At 37.2% G+C, this 18,833-nt stretch overlaps 1 protein-coding gene across 1 annotated transcript in view; it reads right to left on the bottom strand.

Annotated features, from left to right (window-relative positions):
- The window catches only part of LSAMP (limbic system associated membrane protein), a 663,395-nt gene that overhangs the window by 608,780 nt on the left and 35,782 nt on the right, over positions 1-18,833 (bottom strand). The gene's annotated exons all lie outside the window — the stretch shown is intronic.

The raw sequence follows: 18,833 nt of genomic DNA on the forward strand, positions 1-18,833 counted from the left end.
AAATAGACATTTCTCCAAAGAAGTTATACAGACTGCCAACAAACACATGAAAGGATGCTCAATATCACTAATCATTAGAGAAATGCAAATCAAAATGACAATGAGGTATCACCTCACACTAGTCAGAATGGCCATCATCAAAATATCTACAAACAATAAATGCTGGAGAGGGTGTGGAGAAAAGGGAAGCTTCTTGCACTGTTGGTGGGAATGTAAATTGATACAGCCACTATGGAGAACAGTATGGAGGTTCCTTTAAAAACTAAAACTAGAACTACCATGTGACCCAGCAATCCCACTACTGGGCATATACCATGAGAAAACCATTATTCAAAAAGACACATGAACCCCAACGTTCATTGCAGCACTATTTACAATAGCCGGGACATGGAAGCAACCTAAATGTCCATCGACAGATGAATGGATAAATAAGATATGGCACATATAGAAAACGGAATATTACTCAGCCATAAAACGAAATGAAATTGAGTTATTTGTAGTGAGGTGGATGGACCTAGAGTCTGTCATACAGAGTGATGTAAGTCAGAAAAAGAAAAACAAATACCGTATGCTAACACATATATATGGAATCTTTTTAAAAAAATGGTTTTGATGAACCCATGGGCAGGACAGGAATAAAGACGCAGACATAGAGAATGGACTTGAGGACCCAGGGAGGGGGAAGGGGAAGCTGTGACGAAGTGAGAGAGTAGCACTGACATAGATACACTACCAAATGTAAGATAGATAGCTAGTGGGAAGCAGTTGCATGGCACAGGGAGATCAGCTCAGTGCTTTGTGACCACCTAGAGGGGTGGGATAAGGAGGGTGGGAGGGAGGCGCAAGAGGGAGGGGATACCGGGATATAGGTATACATATAGCTGATTCACTTTGATATACAGCAGTAATTAACACAATATTGTAAAGCAATTATACTCCAATAAAAATGTTTTTAATTAATTAATTAATTAATTAAAATGAACAGACCAAATATCCACTTGTGTGGACTTAATATAGATTTTTACACTATGTGGGAACTTAGACTTGATTACTTCAAAATGATCCTCCAAGTCAAAATTTCCATGTGTCTCCTTCATTCATTTTTTTAATATACATTTAGTTGCATTCAGCAACATTCACTGATACTACCCCATACAAAACATAGATCAAGGGTTCCTGGTTTTCACAGATAAATAAAAATGTAGATAACATAACCTAAGTAAACAGTCATACAAATTAAAAGTTACAATCCAGTGGGGTATATATTGTGATAGAGACTAAAGGTGATACAGTTTTATGATGAAATAATTGTCTATTCCTCCAAGATCAATTAGAGAAGACTTCACATAGGTAAAGCTTGAGTGGGATCTTCAAGGATGGGACAAGAGTTTCAGCCAAAGAGAAGAGGTGAGTTAAGAGCATTCCAGAGAGGGAAAGCCATATACAAAGACAAGGAAACATGAAACAACATGGTGCATTTGAGATAATGAAGCAGTTCTGTAAATTCTGAAAGGAATAGGGGAGGGGAATGTACAAAAGAAAGAAAAAAGCAAGGAACATGCTATGAAGTAAGGACAATATCCATATTTTGCAGGCAACAGGGAGCCTGTGAAGTGCTATCCTCTCCGCAGTAGATTCTGCCAGTGCTCTGACCATATCCCTTCATATCCCCTACCATGTTCACGAATATTGTCTCCAAATGAGGTGAGCTTAGAACATCCAGCACCTGAGGCTCTTTGTCAGTGGGCTGTCCTCAGGCTGCTAGCGGTTTTTGTTTTTGTTTTTGTTTTGCCCAAATATATAGAGCTCTTGAAATGGCCCAGAATTTCTGTCCCTCCCCCAATAAAGCCATTAACCAATGCTTCTAGGTGCTGGAATATAAACACTCAGGCCCTCTTGCTACAGTCAGGACAACGTGAAGGTACACCTTACCACTGTGGGATTTTGCATTATACTGTATTCTCACTTGCTATTCTTCCCCTCCAATTGCCACTCTCCTATTCCTCTACTGGTTTTTCCTGTGAATGTTTTCCTGATAAGTCACTTCGACACAATTCCTCATTTCAGGGTCTATTTTGGGGGAGCCCAGCCTAAGATATCCTTTTAATTTATAGCTGTGAGCTATTAAAGTGAATCTGTAGAGAAACTGTCTCATTGATAAACTATAAAGCCATGGTGAAATGGGAAATCTGTTTCTAATTAGCTTAAGGTGTATTGCCAGGTTGGTGGCATTAAGAATAGATGAGATTACACACATATTTTTGCCTGGAACAGCAAGGAAGCAAGGCTTTAGTTGTTACATTTGCACTGGAGCACTGTTTCATGAATGTGTCCTGGGTTGAAACTGATGCTATTATGCCTGGAGGACTGGTGAATCTTGTCCTCTGACTCTAGGTGCTTAGGACTCTAAGTTACCCCTTATGCAAATGTTTTTGTTTCCTTTCCATATTCTTCTCTTTATTGCGGAAAGTTCATTTTAATCCCAGATATATCAGATTAGAGGACAATCAAATAAGCGGGAAGCTTCTTACAGCAGCAATCATCCAGGGTCTGTTTATCAGCCGCATGTCCCTAGTCCCGAACCACTCTTTCTCTTATGGTTATTTCACTGTAAGCCAGAAAAGGCTCAAACTCCTCAAGCATGAGAGGCAACTAAATGATAATTAATTTTTGATATGTGTACACATTATCCATAATTATAATAATAACATTGAGAATAATAATCATAGAGTCCATTAATGCACCTAAATCCTGTGTTCCCTCTGCTACTCCTGGCCTGGGACCCAAGACCAATTCTGTCAATACACCTAGAGCTTTAGTAATGTTCTGCCCTGAAAAATGACATCTTGCCCCCTGCCCTCCCCACACACACAAATTCTTCCCTATAACTGATGCCAGCCTGCTGTAATTTTAACTCATTAAAGCATGATCAGCCCAGCCCCCTCATTATGCTCACTTTCTAATTACCAGGACTGGACAATTTTAGAAAGAAAGAAAAACCACACACTGAGATCTTTGATGCTTGATATGGAGTGACTTTTCATTCTGGTCGTGACACCTTCTTCCTCGCAACTCCTCACCCCATTCCATTTTCCTCAGTTTTTTGAACTAATTATGTGTTTCTCCTCCCAAATCCATAGCAAGAAGACATAATCCCTCAGCAAGATTTAATATGCAAAATCTTTCCCCCTCATTCCTCATCCTTTCCTTCATCATTAGCTCTTCTAAGCCCATTGGCTGCCAACATATAGTTGCATTTTTAACAACTGACAATGACTTAGCAAAGAGATCTCAAATCCACTTATTTCCAAATATTACTGAGTGCTAGGTACCAGCTTCCTACCAAGTGGGCCATCTCTGTCCTTTGTTCTCATTTCTACAGTTCCTTTCCTCTTTATAATCACTATTTCCCTCTATTTTCTATTCCTTCTGTCATTCTGGGTTTTTTTTTCTTTTTACCCTCTCTTCTACCCTGCTTCACATGTAGTGACTTGTACATTCATTTCCTTTGCTGAAAATAAAATAAGAACTTCAAAGAGGCATGAATGATCTCTCCTGTTTTAATAATTAAAGATGAATCCGCCACAAAACTCGCTCTGCTGCTCCCAGTGTTCACATTAGATCAGAAATTGCATTTTTTAGCCCCAAAAGAAATAGATCAGAGTAGTTCCCACCCTGAAATCCATGGCATGAAGCCCAGCTTTTCCCTGGAACCAGCATGCTACCAATGGGTCTATTTCAAAGTAAGTGCAGTCAGAATATGGGAAGGAGGATTTGATAGTGTCTGATAATTCACAATTTAACAGCTAAGGGAAGGAGGCTTATTATTAAATGCAAATAAAAATGAAATGAAGTCCAGCTGTCAGGGTGCAGATAGAAATCACACGGAGCCGATAAACCACTCTGGAGATCTCAACTACCAGACAGAACAGAGCTCCAGGAGCTGCCAGCCAGCACAAATCCCTTCTTTAAAGGGGACTGCATCCCGTATTATCTCCAGAGAAAGACTAAGATTATACAGTCTGCTTGGAAAACTAAGGTGTGACTAGAAACAGGGCAAGTAGAGCCACTTCGTGGAAGGCAAACATGTTTTGAGTTTTAAACTATTTTAACCTAAGTATTTCCTACTGTTACCTTCCTCTTCTTCAGGATGGTTTTTACTGGCCAATGGAAAATTGCCTATTTTTTTACAGGGTGGAAAGACAGCCTTCCTAGAGCAAAAAGATATATATTGCCCCAGACTATCCAAAGGCATAACATTAATATGAATGCTTCCTAATTGTCACAAGTATAAACTTGAGAACATGATAATAATTTCATATAAGCTGTTCTTATATACCTTTGTTAGGTCTATTTATATTTTAAAACAATGGAAGCATTTCAAAGCTATGGAATTAGACACCTTTTTTTTATTAATTAGGCATCAGGGCTCTGATGGACAATATTTTGGAGGAAGTACTAAAGCTGGATTTGCAAAACTGAATAAATTCAACATGGCTACCTGATTCATTTACTGAAAACAGTGCATTGCGTATGTTATTCACTAACTCAAAAAATCTCTATGGATACTTTTTAACAGGTCAAGTTCATGTCACTTCTTCAGCAGTTCTATATCTTGTGACCTAATCTGGGATTTCCATACATCCATCCTAGAGACATGAGAAGACCTCACCTGTGTTTCAAGAGTTTTGTGTTGTTCCTACTTCCTACCTTCTGGGCCCGGGATACCTCTCCCCTTCGTAACCACTAAAATTCAACGAATGCTTCAAAGCCACTTCAAATCCTGTCTTCCCACTGGACCCTTCCCTGAATGTACATCTCCCTTCTCTGAGGAATTATATATATTGTACCTACTTTCAGCAGCACTCATTCTGGTAGTCACATACTTTGTAAATACACTACATCTACTGATTGCATTGCTTGTTAATTACTTTTATGTATCTATCATGTCAAACTATTAGATTATACATTTCTAGAAAGCAAAGATGGTATTTTAGAGCTACTTTCTATTTTCTATAGTATCTATCATTACATCCATACTGGACATCTCCCACTGGACTCTAGACTTCTTTATACATCCATCTACTCAACATCTCCCCTTGGAAGTCTAATAGGTAATCAAACTTACTATATCCAAAACAAAACTCTCCATCTTTTCCCTATAAAATCTGCCCCTCACATTGTTTTCTTTATCTCAATTTTTAGAAGTTCCATTCTCTCAGTTGTTCAAGCCAAAACACCTTGGATCATCTTTCTGTCATACTCCATGTCTCATCCATCATGAAATCATATCACTTCTATCAACAGAACAAATCCTAAAAAGGATCACTTCTTCTACTTCTACTGCTATTGCTTTTGCCAAGCCATTAACATCTCTCTCCTATTATAATATTATTACAATATGCGAATTGGTCTCCTTGCTTCCATCCTGCACATTGCAATCCATTCTCAACATAGGAGCCAGGAGGTCCTTTGGAAACATAAGTCAGATCATGTCATTCATCTTCCTAAGTCCCTCCAATGGCCTCACATTTCAGAGTTTGCATCAAAGTCTTAACAGGGTAAGTGTAAAAGTCTTAACAGTGACCTATTAATCCCTATAGACCTGGCATTCCATTATCTCTTTGGCCTCATCTCTTTCTCTTTCCACCACTCCCTCCACTTCAGCACACTAGCCTCCTTGCTATTCCTGGAATAGTCCAGGCAAGCTTATGCCTCAGGGCCTTTTCATTTGCTGTTCCTTCAGCCTGGAGTGTTTTTCTCTATTTAAATTGCACCCACATACACCTTTGGCAATACACCTTTGGATACTTCTTTCCACTTAATTTTTGTTCTCCACAGTACTTATGGTTATCTAACATACTAAAATGTTTACTTATTTATTTCTATTATTATCTTTCTCCCTCCACTAGAACATAAACTTCTTGTGAGAAGGTATTTCTGTGTGTCTTGCTCACTGTTCTAATGCTCAGTGCTAGAATATTTCCAGGCAACAAGTGGATGCTCAATAATTATTTTGATAAAGACATGAACAAATGAATAAACAGGCAGGAAATATAGTCTTGCTAAATGTGTAAGTCCTTATTAAATTAGTACAGTATAAAATAAATGGGAATTGCTCTGAAAAAAATATCAGAGAAAGGTACTACTCAAAGAAAGTGCATTTCTCCTCTGGCATGGATAGTTGTATGTGCCCCACCAAGACTAAGAGTGGTAAGCTCCAGGCCAAACTCAGACACTGATTACCTACATAACCTCAGGAAAGTCCTGGAATTCTTCTTGCCTTGGGTACACATCCATAAACTTGTTATGATGCCTGCCTTTGACCTGAGGGTTTTGTATGTTGTTTTGTAAATTTTTCTCATGCTGTCTTCTCTGTGAATATTTAAGTGCTAAAACAGAGTTGAATATCTCTTTTACATAGCAATCTATAACCTGGTAGTGGGCATATGATACAGGATTGGTAAATAAAATAATCGTTATTATCCCAAAGTTTATAATCTGGTGTAAAAAAAAACAAGTAAAGAACTGTGAACCATACATTTAAAACACAAAATAAAGACAAATTTGCTTTTGTAATACTACATTATAATCCTGAGCTTGACAGTTATATCCTCAATACAATAACAATGACTCATTCATAGTATTTGCTCAATAGATGTTCACTGAACAAAAAGACAGTAAAAAAAAAACCACAAAAAAAACAACATATATAACTTACTGTTGAGAGTGAGTGCTCATTCAGGAGGAGATAAATGAGGAGAGGATAGATGCTATGAGATGACCAAGTGTGATCAGGGACATTGTGTCTCTTACTGAGTTGCCTCATAAGGCTCCAGGAAGGATACAGGGATTTAAGAATTTTTGTTTATTTTAATGAAAAAAAAAAAACAAAAGATGGTCCTTGGACCATGTAATCCTTATACTACATAGGAAAATCACCGAAAGAATGAATGTGTTTGGAGAAACTTTAGAAACATATATTTAAGAAGGGTGAAGAAGAAAATTTAGTAACTGCTAGAATCAGAGAAGAGGTCTTTAATTTAGAAGGTAAGCATTTTGAATATTATCTCAGTATAAAAGGACTATTCATGTATTATATATCAGCCTCTGCACTAGATGCTAGAGATGAATGAAACATCACTGTTCTCAAGGAACTGGAAATCTTTAGAGGGAGAAGCATAATGAAATTAAATGAATCCAAAAGACAGCGTTGAGTATATAAGGATTACCTAACTGAGACCACTGGTGGGTCAAGGAAGGCTTCCCCGAGGGAGTAAAAGCTGGAATAGAGACTGAAGGAAGAGTTGGAGTTAGACAGAGTAAGGGCTGGGAAAAGAACTGTGAAAGAGAAAATGGCACATTGCAGGACATGGAAGAAGGTCAGTGTAGTTGAATTTCAAATGGATTGGAAAGCAAGAGGAAGGCAGAGGGGAAAGAAGAAGGTAGGCAGAAGATTATTTTAAATAAGACTGGGAAAGCGGATAAGTAGGGGCAAGATTACAAAGAATGTTTGCCTAAAATTCTATTTTTATTCTAAGAATAATAGGGAACAATTGAAGTATTATAAGAAAAGCAATGATATAATTAAAGTAGAATCTGCATTTAGAAAGCTCTGCCTACAGTATGTGGAATAGATTAGCAAGACAATACTGAGCCCTGAAGCCAGATGAAGCCTCTTTCAATGATACGGGCAAGAAATAGCATAGGTATGGGTATGGGTAGGGATGAAAGGGGAGGAAAACAAGGGGGACAGATTTGAGAGGTGTTAAAGAAGTGAAGTTGGTGAAACACTGTAGAAAACATAAGACAGAGGAAAGGGAATGAGGCAAAGTGGTTAGGATCAGATGGAGAGGAGCAGCACTAGAAATGGGCAATCCAGCAAAACTTCAGATGAGGACTGGTGATAGAACAGAGGCTTTGTCAGTATGGAGGGAAAAAACCCAGCCAGCCATGAGAAATACGGTGCCTGGGTCTTCCTTTCTGACTCTGGGGGTTGAAGTCACATGCTGTGTGGAGTCACGGAGAGAAAGAATTCCTTTTGATCCACAAGTTTGTACCTCACTGAGCAAAATCTACTGACCAGTCTATGTGAATTACCAACTCTGACATTTCATTGCCATTCATGTCCAAACTTTGTCTTGGACTCATTTAGGTAGAACGAATTAGCAAGATATGGCAAGAGACTGTGTATTTAGAGTGCTGGGTGTATGTGTTCCTTGCTGGCCAGAAGTGAGGAAAGGAAATAGAAGAGTAAAGAAAAGATGCAAAATTAAAGTATTAAAGCTGAATTCTGGCTCAGATCATTTTTCTATGTTTCATTCCTTCAGAACTACTCAGGAAAATCTGTGGACTGAAGATTAAGGGTGGACTAACACTTTCCACAAATTTCAAAAAAAGATCTTCAATTTCTTTGCTTTCCCCATATATTCCAGAAGAAACTAGCTGGCTAATTTATTTTGTTCTTACTTTGCACTGCTGGCATATAATCTTCTTTTTTTTTTTTTTTTTCCTTTTTGCGGTATGCGGGCCTCTCACTGTTGTGGCCTCTCCCGTTGCGGAGCACAAGCTCCGGATGCGCAGGCCCAGCGGCCATGGCTCACGGGCCCAGCCGCTCCGCGGCATATGGGATCCTCCCAGACCGGGGCACGAACCCGTATCCCCTGCATCGGCAGGCGGACTCTTAACCACTGCGCCACCAGGGAGGCCCTGGCATATAATCTTCTGATGAGAAGATTTTCCTCTCCTCCAACAGCCTTAGTTCACCACTGGAGATGTCTCAACATTTGACATTGTCATCCTAAAAGCTGGGAGCTCTTCCACACCTAGCTTGCCAACATCAATACCACGTTAGCCACTTTTGACCTTGATCCTGTTAGACACCACTTTTTTTCTGGTGTATTTTTTTTCATATTCCACTTTTGACTCCTTCTTTAGTAATTTATTTGCTTTTCTTTAGATCTCTGCAATGGTTGATCTTATTGCTACAGTCACCTGTGTATCATGGGATGGGCCTACAAGCAAATAATGTCCCACCTCCTCACCCTCACCTTTAGAAAGGAATTATATAAGTATAGGTCCTCCAAGAGAAACTCACCAATAACAGTGCTATAGTTCCACTCTAGCCTTGTACTTTCCTTGGCTAACCCTGACCTCCAGGACATCTGGGCCATGAGCAAGGTAAGGGCTTAAAATAAATTATTGGTCACTTAATATTCCTCTATACTTGATCACATGCTGAATATCTCAAGAGCTTCCATATAAAATCCAGGAAACACTGGTTAGGTAAAAGCGTGTTGCACCGTATTCTACATTTTTACATCACCCTACACCCTCCCTTGCTGACTTGATCATCCCTTCTAATCCTTCAAAAATCATGTCAAATCTTCTCTTGCAAATCATACGTAACCAGGTCCTGATTCTTCTTTTGTGCAGAATTAGGTTTTTCTTCCTCTGAATAGCTCAGAGTAAAGCAGCTCATACTAGTAATTAATTCACTATTCATGGACAAGGGGCCAAGTAAAGGTTACATATGTTCTGCCATATATCATATACGTATACATATATATATATAAAGTTGTACAAGTCTGTTCACTCTGTAGATTGTGATCTTGAGATCAGAGGCTTAGTCATTATTTTGGTGTCCTCACTGCCTAGAACTATACTTGACATGTAGTAGGTAGTTAATATTTTTATGAAAAGGATTAAACTACTTGCCACTCCATGAAGAATCTTATTTCATGCTTCCATTGCCCAATATAGAAAACTAAAATAGAAAATTCAACCACTCTCCTTTTTCAATAATACACTTCACTCTGTCATTGTGGAAAACATTTGATGACTCATAACCTACATATACTATAAAAGCAGCTGATATGAGGCTATTTTAAAGTGATAATCATATATTTTATTTGTGATTGTGCATGTTAGGGCTAAAAAACAAATTTAGGCTAATATGTTTAAATAGCGGATAGACATTAGCACATCCACTCATTAAGGTACTGTTTGCATTTCTATCATGATGAATGATCATTTTCCATTTAAGAAAGATCTTGACTCTTCCTGAAAACTGTCATCATGTAGAAGTGCTGACTGAGGACAGGCCTGGCTAGGAAAAACAAAATGTGTGCACATTACTTACACCACTCTAATTTAAGAGCAGCTTATCTTAATACCTCAATGACTAGAAGGAATTTTTTTTTTAAGTACTAGCAAAAATATCCCTAAGATCTTTGTTTAAACAAAAAAGTCATTTTAGTTGCTTACAGAAGTATAAACATAACCATGATCCTAAATTAATTTTTAAATAGATTATTATTTAATAAATTATTATTTTTAAATAATTAGATTGTTTATTTATTATTATTTACTTATTATTTAAATAATTAGATTATTATTGATCTATTAAATCAAATTAAGGATATATATACATATGTGTGTGTATATATATATGTACATATATATATATATATATATATATATAACTGAGTTGATTTATTTACAGTATGTACTATGATTACCTTCAGTTTTAAAAAATAAACCTATTATGTGAAATACTATATGCTCTAAAACCCCATCTAATGCTTATTGTGCCTCTATTCAGAATTCCTGTATATACCTTGCACTCTGTCCTGACTTAGTGGACATATGCGTGTTTCACTTGTGCATTAAATACATCTTTACGCTTTTCATCTGCTTCTTGCCTTCAGGGACTGCTTCTTTCTTATCCATCTGTGTTTCAAGTGGAGGCTGCCAAACACATTACTCCCAGTCTCTGGCCTCAACTGTTAGCATAGGATCCAGATATGGCTAATCACTGTATCTTATTCCTCTGATCACAGTGATTACTCCAGAGAGGGCATGAAACCTAAACCAAGTCCATCAGTCTCCTCCAAGGTAGGGTGATTAAATAAGTTATTGCTCAAACTGGACTTAATGAGAGTGAAAGGGAGTGTTATTAATAGTTATGCTGGGACAAGAGGCTTGCAGACAGCTTCCTACTAGACCACAAACAGAGACTAATGGTACCCTTCTTCCCAGAGATTTTCGAGATGGTGTTGGCATGGAAAGTTTTCTCTCCTTTATGGTCATAGCTCTATAAATATGGGTGTAAGCCCAGCACTGCCAGCAACCCTGTGGTCCTCTGATATGTAGAAAAAGTCAATGAGCAGCCTGGAAGAAAAAAGCCAAAAATGAGAAAAGGTGAAGATAGGAGGTAGAGAGAAAGAAAATAAGAGATGGTGCACATAAGTTAGAAAATTAGATCCCACTGCATCCTGAAGCCATTTTCATTCATATCCCTAGAGACAATTATTTTTTTCTTAAGCTAGCAGGAGTTTGGTTTGGTTACCTGCAAAACTCTAAATAAAAGGGGCATTGTAGGCCATCTAGCTCATGTCCCTTATTTTACAGATAAGGGTACTAAGGCCCACACAGGTTAATTAATTATGCAAGGGTCTCCAAATATTTACAAGTAAGCATTTAACTCAGGTGTTTGTCCTTTCTTCTATTTTTCTTTACATATGTAACATTTCTTCTAGATCACCCTAGAATTATGATTTTATTATTTCATATTGTGCATATAGTCAGCATTTCAAGAGAAGTCTGTGGCTCCTTTTATTTATCTTTCTTTTTTAAAATTAAATTTTATTGGAGTATAGTCGATTTACAATGTCATGTTAGTTTCTGCTGTACAGCAAAGTGAATCAGTTATACATATACATATATCCACTCTTTTTTTAGATTATTTTCCCATATAGGTCATTACAGAGTGTGGCTCCTTTAAAGAAAACTTCTTATTCTTAATACACTTCCTATATCCCTAATCCAATGAAAATTTAATAAATACTTCTAGAATTAATAACCAATAAATGAATGAAATTCAGCACTTCACAGTCTGCCTCTGAGTTTCTAATGACAAAAATGGACAAAAAATAATAATTTCTATGCATATGCACCAATGGGTAAATTTTCATTATAAAGTTTAAATGCTTCCAAAAACACATATTTCCACAAGTATTAACTATGTGCATATGTGAATGATTATGAAATTATAATAAGAACAACCAGTCTCCTTGAGATAATGGTGCTTATTTGGGAGATGAAAGACATTTCATCTAGGGGATAGTAACTTACAGTTTAGAGAATAAAACATGTAACAGAATGAAATCTCCATGAGGATAGATACCATTTCCATCTCAATAACTGCTGTCAGGAAAGGTAGAATAAGGCCTGGAGAGCTACACTTGCATGAATGGTAACAATAGGAGCAGCCAGGTGAGTTAACATGGAGAGTGAAAATGAAAAAAAAAAAAAAAGGTGGTCTAAACGTAAACAGAGTCAGGGCAGCCACTCAAAGCCAGGGGGCAGTTCAACTGGGAGTGGGGGATTGGTAAAGAGTTGCAAACAACGAACAATGGAATTTCACTTCCATAAAAATCACTACAAATGCATTTAGACCCTAGAGTTTGCTTTTACAATTCATGTTTATTGAACACTTATGTATCAACCACTGATGCTAAATTAATCTGAAAAATATTCTGTTTATTTTCAAAGGCTATTAAAAAAAATCCATTGGTCCAAATATAATCAATCTTGGAATATAATCAGCTTGGAAAGCATGCATTAACCAAGTCCACATTAATAAAATCTAGCTATAACTCTGATTGAAATGATTCTATGTGCTCTCAAAAAATTGTCTAGAATACATACGGGTTTATTATTTTACATATTTTCCCAAGATTGATGCCATGGATGTCTCTCATGCATGACTGATTAAACACATGAAAAATTTCAAAATTTAAGTTTGGCTTAGAATCATTTACATGTTAAAAATAAGAGATTTAATAGAAAAGTGTTCTTCTCCTAAAGTTTTAATTCATAGTGAAAGAAAGAAAGAAATAGATGGTAAAAGTTTACCACTTGAAATGTTATTGTGGATTTTTAATAGCAAGAATGGGTATGGATATTCTATCCATGATTATATTGATTCCAAGTTTTAGATTCAGTGCCCACAAAATCAAATTTAAGTATCTAGTTCTTATAATCTAACAGTGAAACCTGGAACTCCCTCTATTTCTTTATGTCTCAGACAAAATATTAACTTCCTCTTATCCTGTTGCATTTTCTAATAAAGTAAAAATAAGCGAATTACTACTAGACCTAATCAGCTTGAACTGTCAATGTAAACTTCTTGACAGCACCACCAGGTTCCTTGCATTGTGCCTTACATGAAGTGTTTTCTTTCTTTTTTTTTTTATATTGCTATTGGAGTATAATTGCTTTACAATGTTGAGTTAGTTTCTACTGCATAACAAAGTGAATCAGCTGTAAGTATACATATATCCCTATATCCCCTCTCTCTTGCATCTCCCTCCCACCCTCCCTATCCCACACATCTAGGTGGTAACAAAGCACCAAGCTGATCTCCCTGTGCTATGTGGCTGCTTCCCACTAGTTATCTATTTTACATTTGGTAGTATATATATGTCAATGCTACTCACTTCGTCCCAGCTTTCCCTTCCCCCCGCCATGTCCTCAAGTCCGTTCTCTACATCTGCGTCTTTATTCCTGCCCTGCCACTAGGTTCATCAGTACCATTTTTTAGACTCCATATATGTGCATTAGCATACAGTATTTGTTTTTCTCTTTCTGACTTACTTCACTCTGTATGACAGACTCTAGGTCCATCCACCTCATTACAAATAACTCAGTTTTGTTCCTTTCTATGGCTGAGTAATATTCCATTGTATACATGTGCCACATCTTCTTTATCCATTCATCTGTCGATGGACATTTAGGTTGCTTCCCTGTCCTGGCTATTGGAAATAGTGCTGCAATGAACATTGGAGTACATGTATCTTTTTGAATTATGGTTTTTCAGGGTATATGCCCAGTAGTGGGATTGCTGGGTCATATGGTAGTTCTATTTGTAGTTTTTAAGGAACCTCCATACTGTTCTCCATAATGGCTGTATCAATTTACGTTCTCACCAACAGTGCAGGAAGGTTCCCTTTTCTCCACACCCTCTCCAGCATTTATTGTTTGTAGATTTTTTGATGATGGCCATTCTGACCGGTGTGAGGTGACACCTCATTGTGGTTTTGATTTGCATTTCTTTAATAATTAGTGATGTTGAGCACCTTTTCATGAGTTTGTTGGCAATCTGTATGTCTTCTTTGGAGAAATGTCTATTTAGGTCTTCCACCCATTTTTGGATTGGGTTGTTTGCTATACACATGAAATTAATGGAAGGAGGGATAATGGGTTGATGAATGCAAATAAGTTGTACAAAAGGAAAATATTCCATCATTATTATTACCATAATGATGGTGATAAGGATGATGATGAGGAGGAGGGCCAATCTGTATCCCTATAGATCACAAAAGAAGTACTATAATTTTGTTGAATAAAATATACTTCTCGGGCTTCCCTGGTGGCGCAGTGGTTGAGAGTCCGCCTGCCGATGCAGGGGACACGGGTTCGTGCCCCGATCCCGGAAGATCCCACATGCCGCGGAGCGGCTGGGCCCGCGAGCCATGGCCGCGGAGCCTGTGTGTCCGGAGCCTGTGCTCCGCAACGGGAGAGGCCACAGCAGTGAGAGGCCCGCGTACAGCAAAAAAAAAAAAAATATATATATATATATATATATATATATATATATATATATATATATATATATATATACTTCTCTTCTCCTTATTAGCTAAACTCAGACAGATCACATGATTCCAAGGAGCGGGGCAAAATTGTATTTGTTGGATTAAATATCAAAAGCCATGCTCAGAATTTACAGGAGAAAGATAGATCATACTTTTTAGTAGTAATTTTCTCCTTGTCTTGTAAGTAGTATTTAAACATATGGCAATTCTATTTCTCTCCTTCTTACTGTCTCATTCTCTAGTATCTGAGGTTGATATAATAATGCAACTCAGGACCTTAACTATGTTAACATTGTACAAAGCAGGGATTTGTTGAGAAGAGATGAATCAGTGGGAGATGGTAATAAAAACAGCCCCAAACCATTGAATTCAGAGGCCAAGAGTTCTTATTCAAATTGGACTATCTACAAAATACATATTAAAAAAACACTGTATTTACTTCTTAGAGGTAGGCAGCTCAAAAGACTTAAAGAGCAAGCAGAGATGAGTAGTGCTGACCATGATATTTCCGTGAGTAGGAGACCAGAGTAATTCACCACTCTTAACAACAGGGCTGTCTGGGTTGCAGTCTGGGGGCGTCATATCCTATTATACTACGCTATCAAAATTGCAGGAATGGCGGATGCTATGTCATTACCTTTTAGACAGACAAGCTACTAAATTATTTGTATGGGGAAGATGAGCCATTTACTTATCTTCCTGATATGGGCAGAAGGTAGGTGCAGACTGTCTGGGAGACAGACAGTGGTGGGCACTCCTCTGTCTGGGTTTCAAAATTGCCACTCTTTGAGATGTTCTATCTGACTGACACACTGATAGTAACAAACATATCAGCAATCTGAAATGTTTCCAATATGATAAATCGTTAGAGGTGGCATTGCTTCTTGACTTTAAATGAACAAGTAAAGAGCATGCAAAACTCCATTCAAATGAACACTTTTTGTGATCAATAAGAATGTTAAGTATAAAATAAGAGGAGAACTTTTTTAATGAGTCTCAAGTATTTAGATCTATAAGACTCATTAGAGGTGGTATAGAATAATCCTTTTTTCCCCTCAGGTAAAGATACTAAATCTACAGATGTGGAACCTGCACAAGATCATGCAGTTCATTAATAACTGAGACAGAGTAGAATTCACCCTTCCTATCTGTTGGAAAGGATGTACGTGTGAACCGTGGTGGGAAGGACAGAAAGAACTATACGACATTGGACAAACTAGAAACAAGTGAAATTTGAGTTTCTTATTAGTATCTGAGCCTAAAACATTATCGGGACTCCCAGGCATCAGATAATTTATAAGGTTTCTGGGTTTTCCCTACATTCACTTGGCTGCAAATTCAAATGATATAATTTTTTTTACAACTTTATTGGAGTATAATTGCTTCACAATGGTGCATTAGTTTCTGCTTTATAACAAAGTGAATCAGTTATACATATACATCTGTTGCCATATCCCTTCCCTCTTGCGTCTCCCTCCCTCCCACCCTCCCTATCCCACCCTTCCAGGTGGTCACAAAGCACCGATCTGCTCTCCCTGTGCTATGCGGCTGCTTCCCACTAGCTATCTACTTTACATTTGGTAGTGTATATATGTCCATGCCTCTCTCTCGCTTTGTCACAGCTTACCCTTCCCCCTCCCCATATCCTCAAGTCATACAGAGTGAAGTAAGTCAGAAAGAGAAAGACAAATACCGTATACTAACACATATATATGGAATTTAAGAAAAAAAAATGTCATGAAGAACCTAGGGGTAAAACAGGAATAAAGACACAGACCTACTTGAGAATGGACAAATGATATAATTTTTTCATGGCAGTTAAATTTCTATCTTTGTATATTCTTTTTAGTTCTGGTTAAAATCTGCAAGTGTATATCTGCAAAAAAATGGAAGGTCAACAAACAACATGGTATTCAAAATCCTTTCCTACTTGGAACAATCATTTATTTGAGGCTGAGGGGACTCTAGGAATGTACTTCATGAACCAGTAGAGGCCACAAATACCAATGCTGAATAAATTAACATACAGAGAGATGTGTGCAAACATCCTACTCTTTCTCTACCTTGGAAATCACATTATAGATATAGGTTAAAGCTTACAATATAAAGTAGATCCTGGAATCAGTAAGTGGCATTGAAAAGTTCTTAGCTTTAAATTCTTGGAGCCATGGCTCTCTTTCAGGAGGAATGATATCCACATCGTCATGAATCCTTTTTTGGCTCTTTCCTTCTTAATCAAGCCTCACTGAACCCCCTCTATTATTCTGCTCACATACATTGGCTTCCTGCCTTTCTTGTTTATTATCGATATTTAAATCAAATAATTCCACTTTAACTTCCCATTTCTCTGCATCTTCTTCTCATTCTTTGATTAGGAGTTAGGTAGAAAATGCTTACTATTGCGAGAGAGAGGAAAAATGGGAAATTTAGAAAGCACTCATATTCTTCTCTAAAGGCCTACCTCCTCCTGTCTTCCACTCTGCACCCCCATGATAAAAAGCAAAAACTAAAATAAATGTTTGGTCATTTTTTGACAGACATTAGGTGGAAAAATAATGAGGAGAGAAACAGGGAGATTGCAAGTAAAGATAAGCAAATAGAGGAGTAGAATATACAAGTGTAAAGAAGAGAAAGAGAAAGGCTAGAAACAGGTAAATAAAAGGGGGGGGAGCAAAGTTAGGAGAAATCATGAAAAGTAAAGGATATAAAGAAAGAAAAAGACAAGTGATGGCTCTTTTTAGTAATTCTTAAGCCACCTGTCTTTGATTCTCAAAGCATCTGCTGTGAGAATATGAAGACAATTTAACCTTCTGCCTTCACTAATTGAATTTTTTATATTTAAATTTCAAGTTCTTCAAGAAGACTGATTAAAAAAATAGCCAAGCATATCTGTCAGTGAAGGGAACACACAGTACATTCCCATCAGTTCATCATCCATTCATGTATCCCTCTCTCTATTCATTTTCCATCTACTTGTCTATACCAGTGTATTATTTATGTATGTGTCTTTCCAACCATGCATCCATCAAACACCTATGTGAAGTAGATACAGAGGTGAGGCTATTTTGAACAAAGCAGAAATAGCTTTACTATTAGACTCAGAAATGTGAAGGTAATTAAAATTGAAGTCAAATTCAAAAGACCTTAGTCAATAGCAACTGATGACCCTTGGTTGAGTCTCAAGACAGATTACTGTAAATCTTAAATAATACTGCTTCACAATGGTAGCAAGCCTTTGAATAACCCCTGAGCCACTTAGTTTTGTTTAGTTTTGCTTTTGTTTGTTTCCAGTAAGGAGAAATCAAGTTCTATTCCCTATCTTCAGGCTTTTGCAACAAATATTTATGTTATGAAGAAGGTGTAAGCATAGCCTGAGGATTTGCACAAAAGCAAATGGTAATGTATGGAGGCAAGCCTGGGCTTGTTCCAACTTAGGATATTGTTGTTTATTGTTCATGTATCACTCTTCATGACTGTGGTGCATGATTTGCATGCCTGATTTGCCCTGCCATATAAAATGATGAATTTGCATGCTAGGATCTGTAAATTGAACATGACAGGAGCAATTCAGAGGCCAGTGCCTACTTAAGCCCAGTTTCCCAGGTGGCCACAGAAGGTATTTGTTCTTAACTCCAGGTCCAACTATCATTCAGCAGGGGAACCCATTCTAATGACATTCTGCCAAGCATAAGCTTCTGGGAACATAATTAGACTCTAAATAAGTTTTATTATATTTATATAGTATTAAAATATACTATTACATGAACCATGGTGGATAAGAAGTTAACATCAGATCCTGATGTGAGTTTATTGGGGAATAGCCATTGAGGTAACCATCACATAAACTTCTTGTCATAGTATTTCTTATAAACTAATTAAGGACAAAACATGGACTCTTTAAGAAATATGTTCATGGAAGGAATCTTAAAAGAGAAACACCAAATACTATTAATGTTTTCCTTCTTTATATAGATCTGTGCCATTTAAATTTTATATAATGAGTATATATTGTTTATAACTGGAATTGTGATTTCTATAAAGAGTTACAACAGAAAGTAGTAAAAGTTAGTGTAAATAAGTAAATGGATGGATAAGATCATGTGTTTTTTCTGTAAGTGAGGAAAAAAATGTCTGCTTCTTCCTTAGCAGAAATTCACTAAACTAGAGAATTTA

The sequence above is a fragment of the Mesoplodon densirostris genome, chromosome 5 (genome assembly GCF_025265405.1).
Source record: "Mesoplodon densirostris isolate mMesDen1 chromosome 5, mMesDen1 primary haplotype, whole genome shotgun sequence".
Classification (NCBI taxonomy): domain Eukaryota; kingdom Metazoa; phylum Chordata; class Mammalia; order Artiodactyla; family Ziphiidae; genus Mesoplodon; species Mesoplodon densirostris.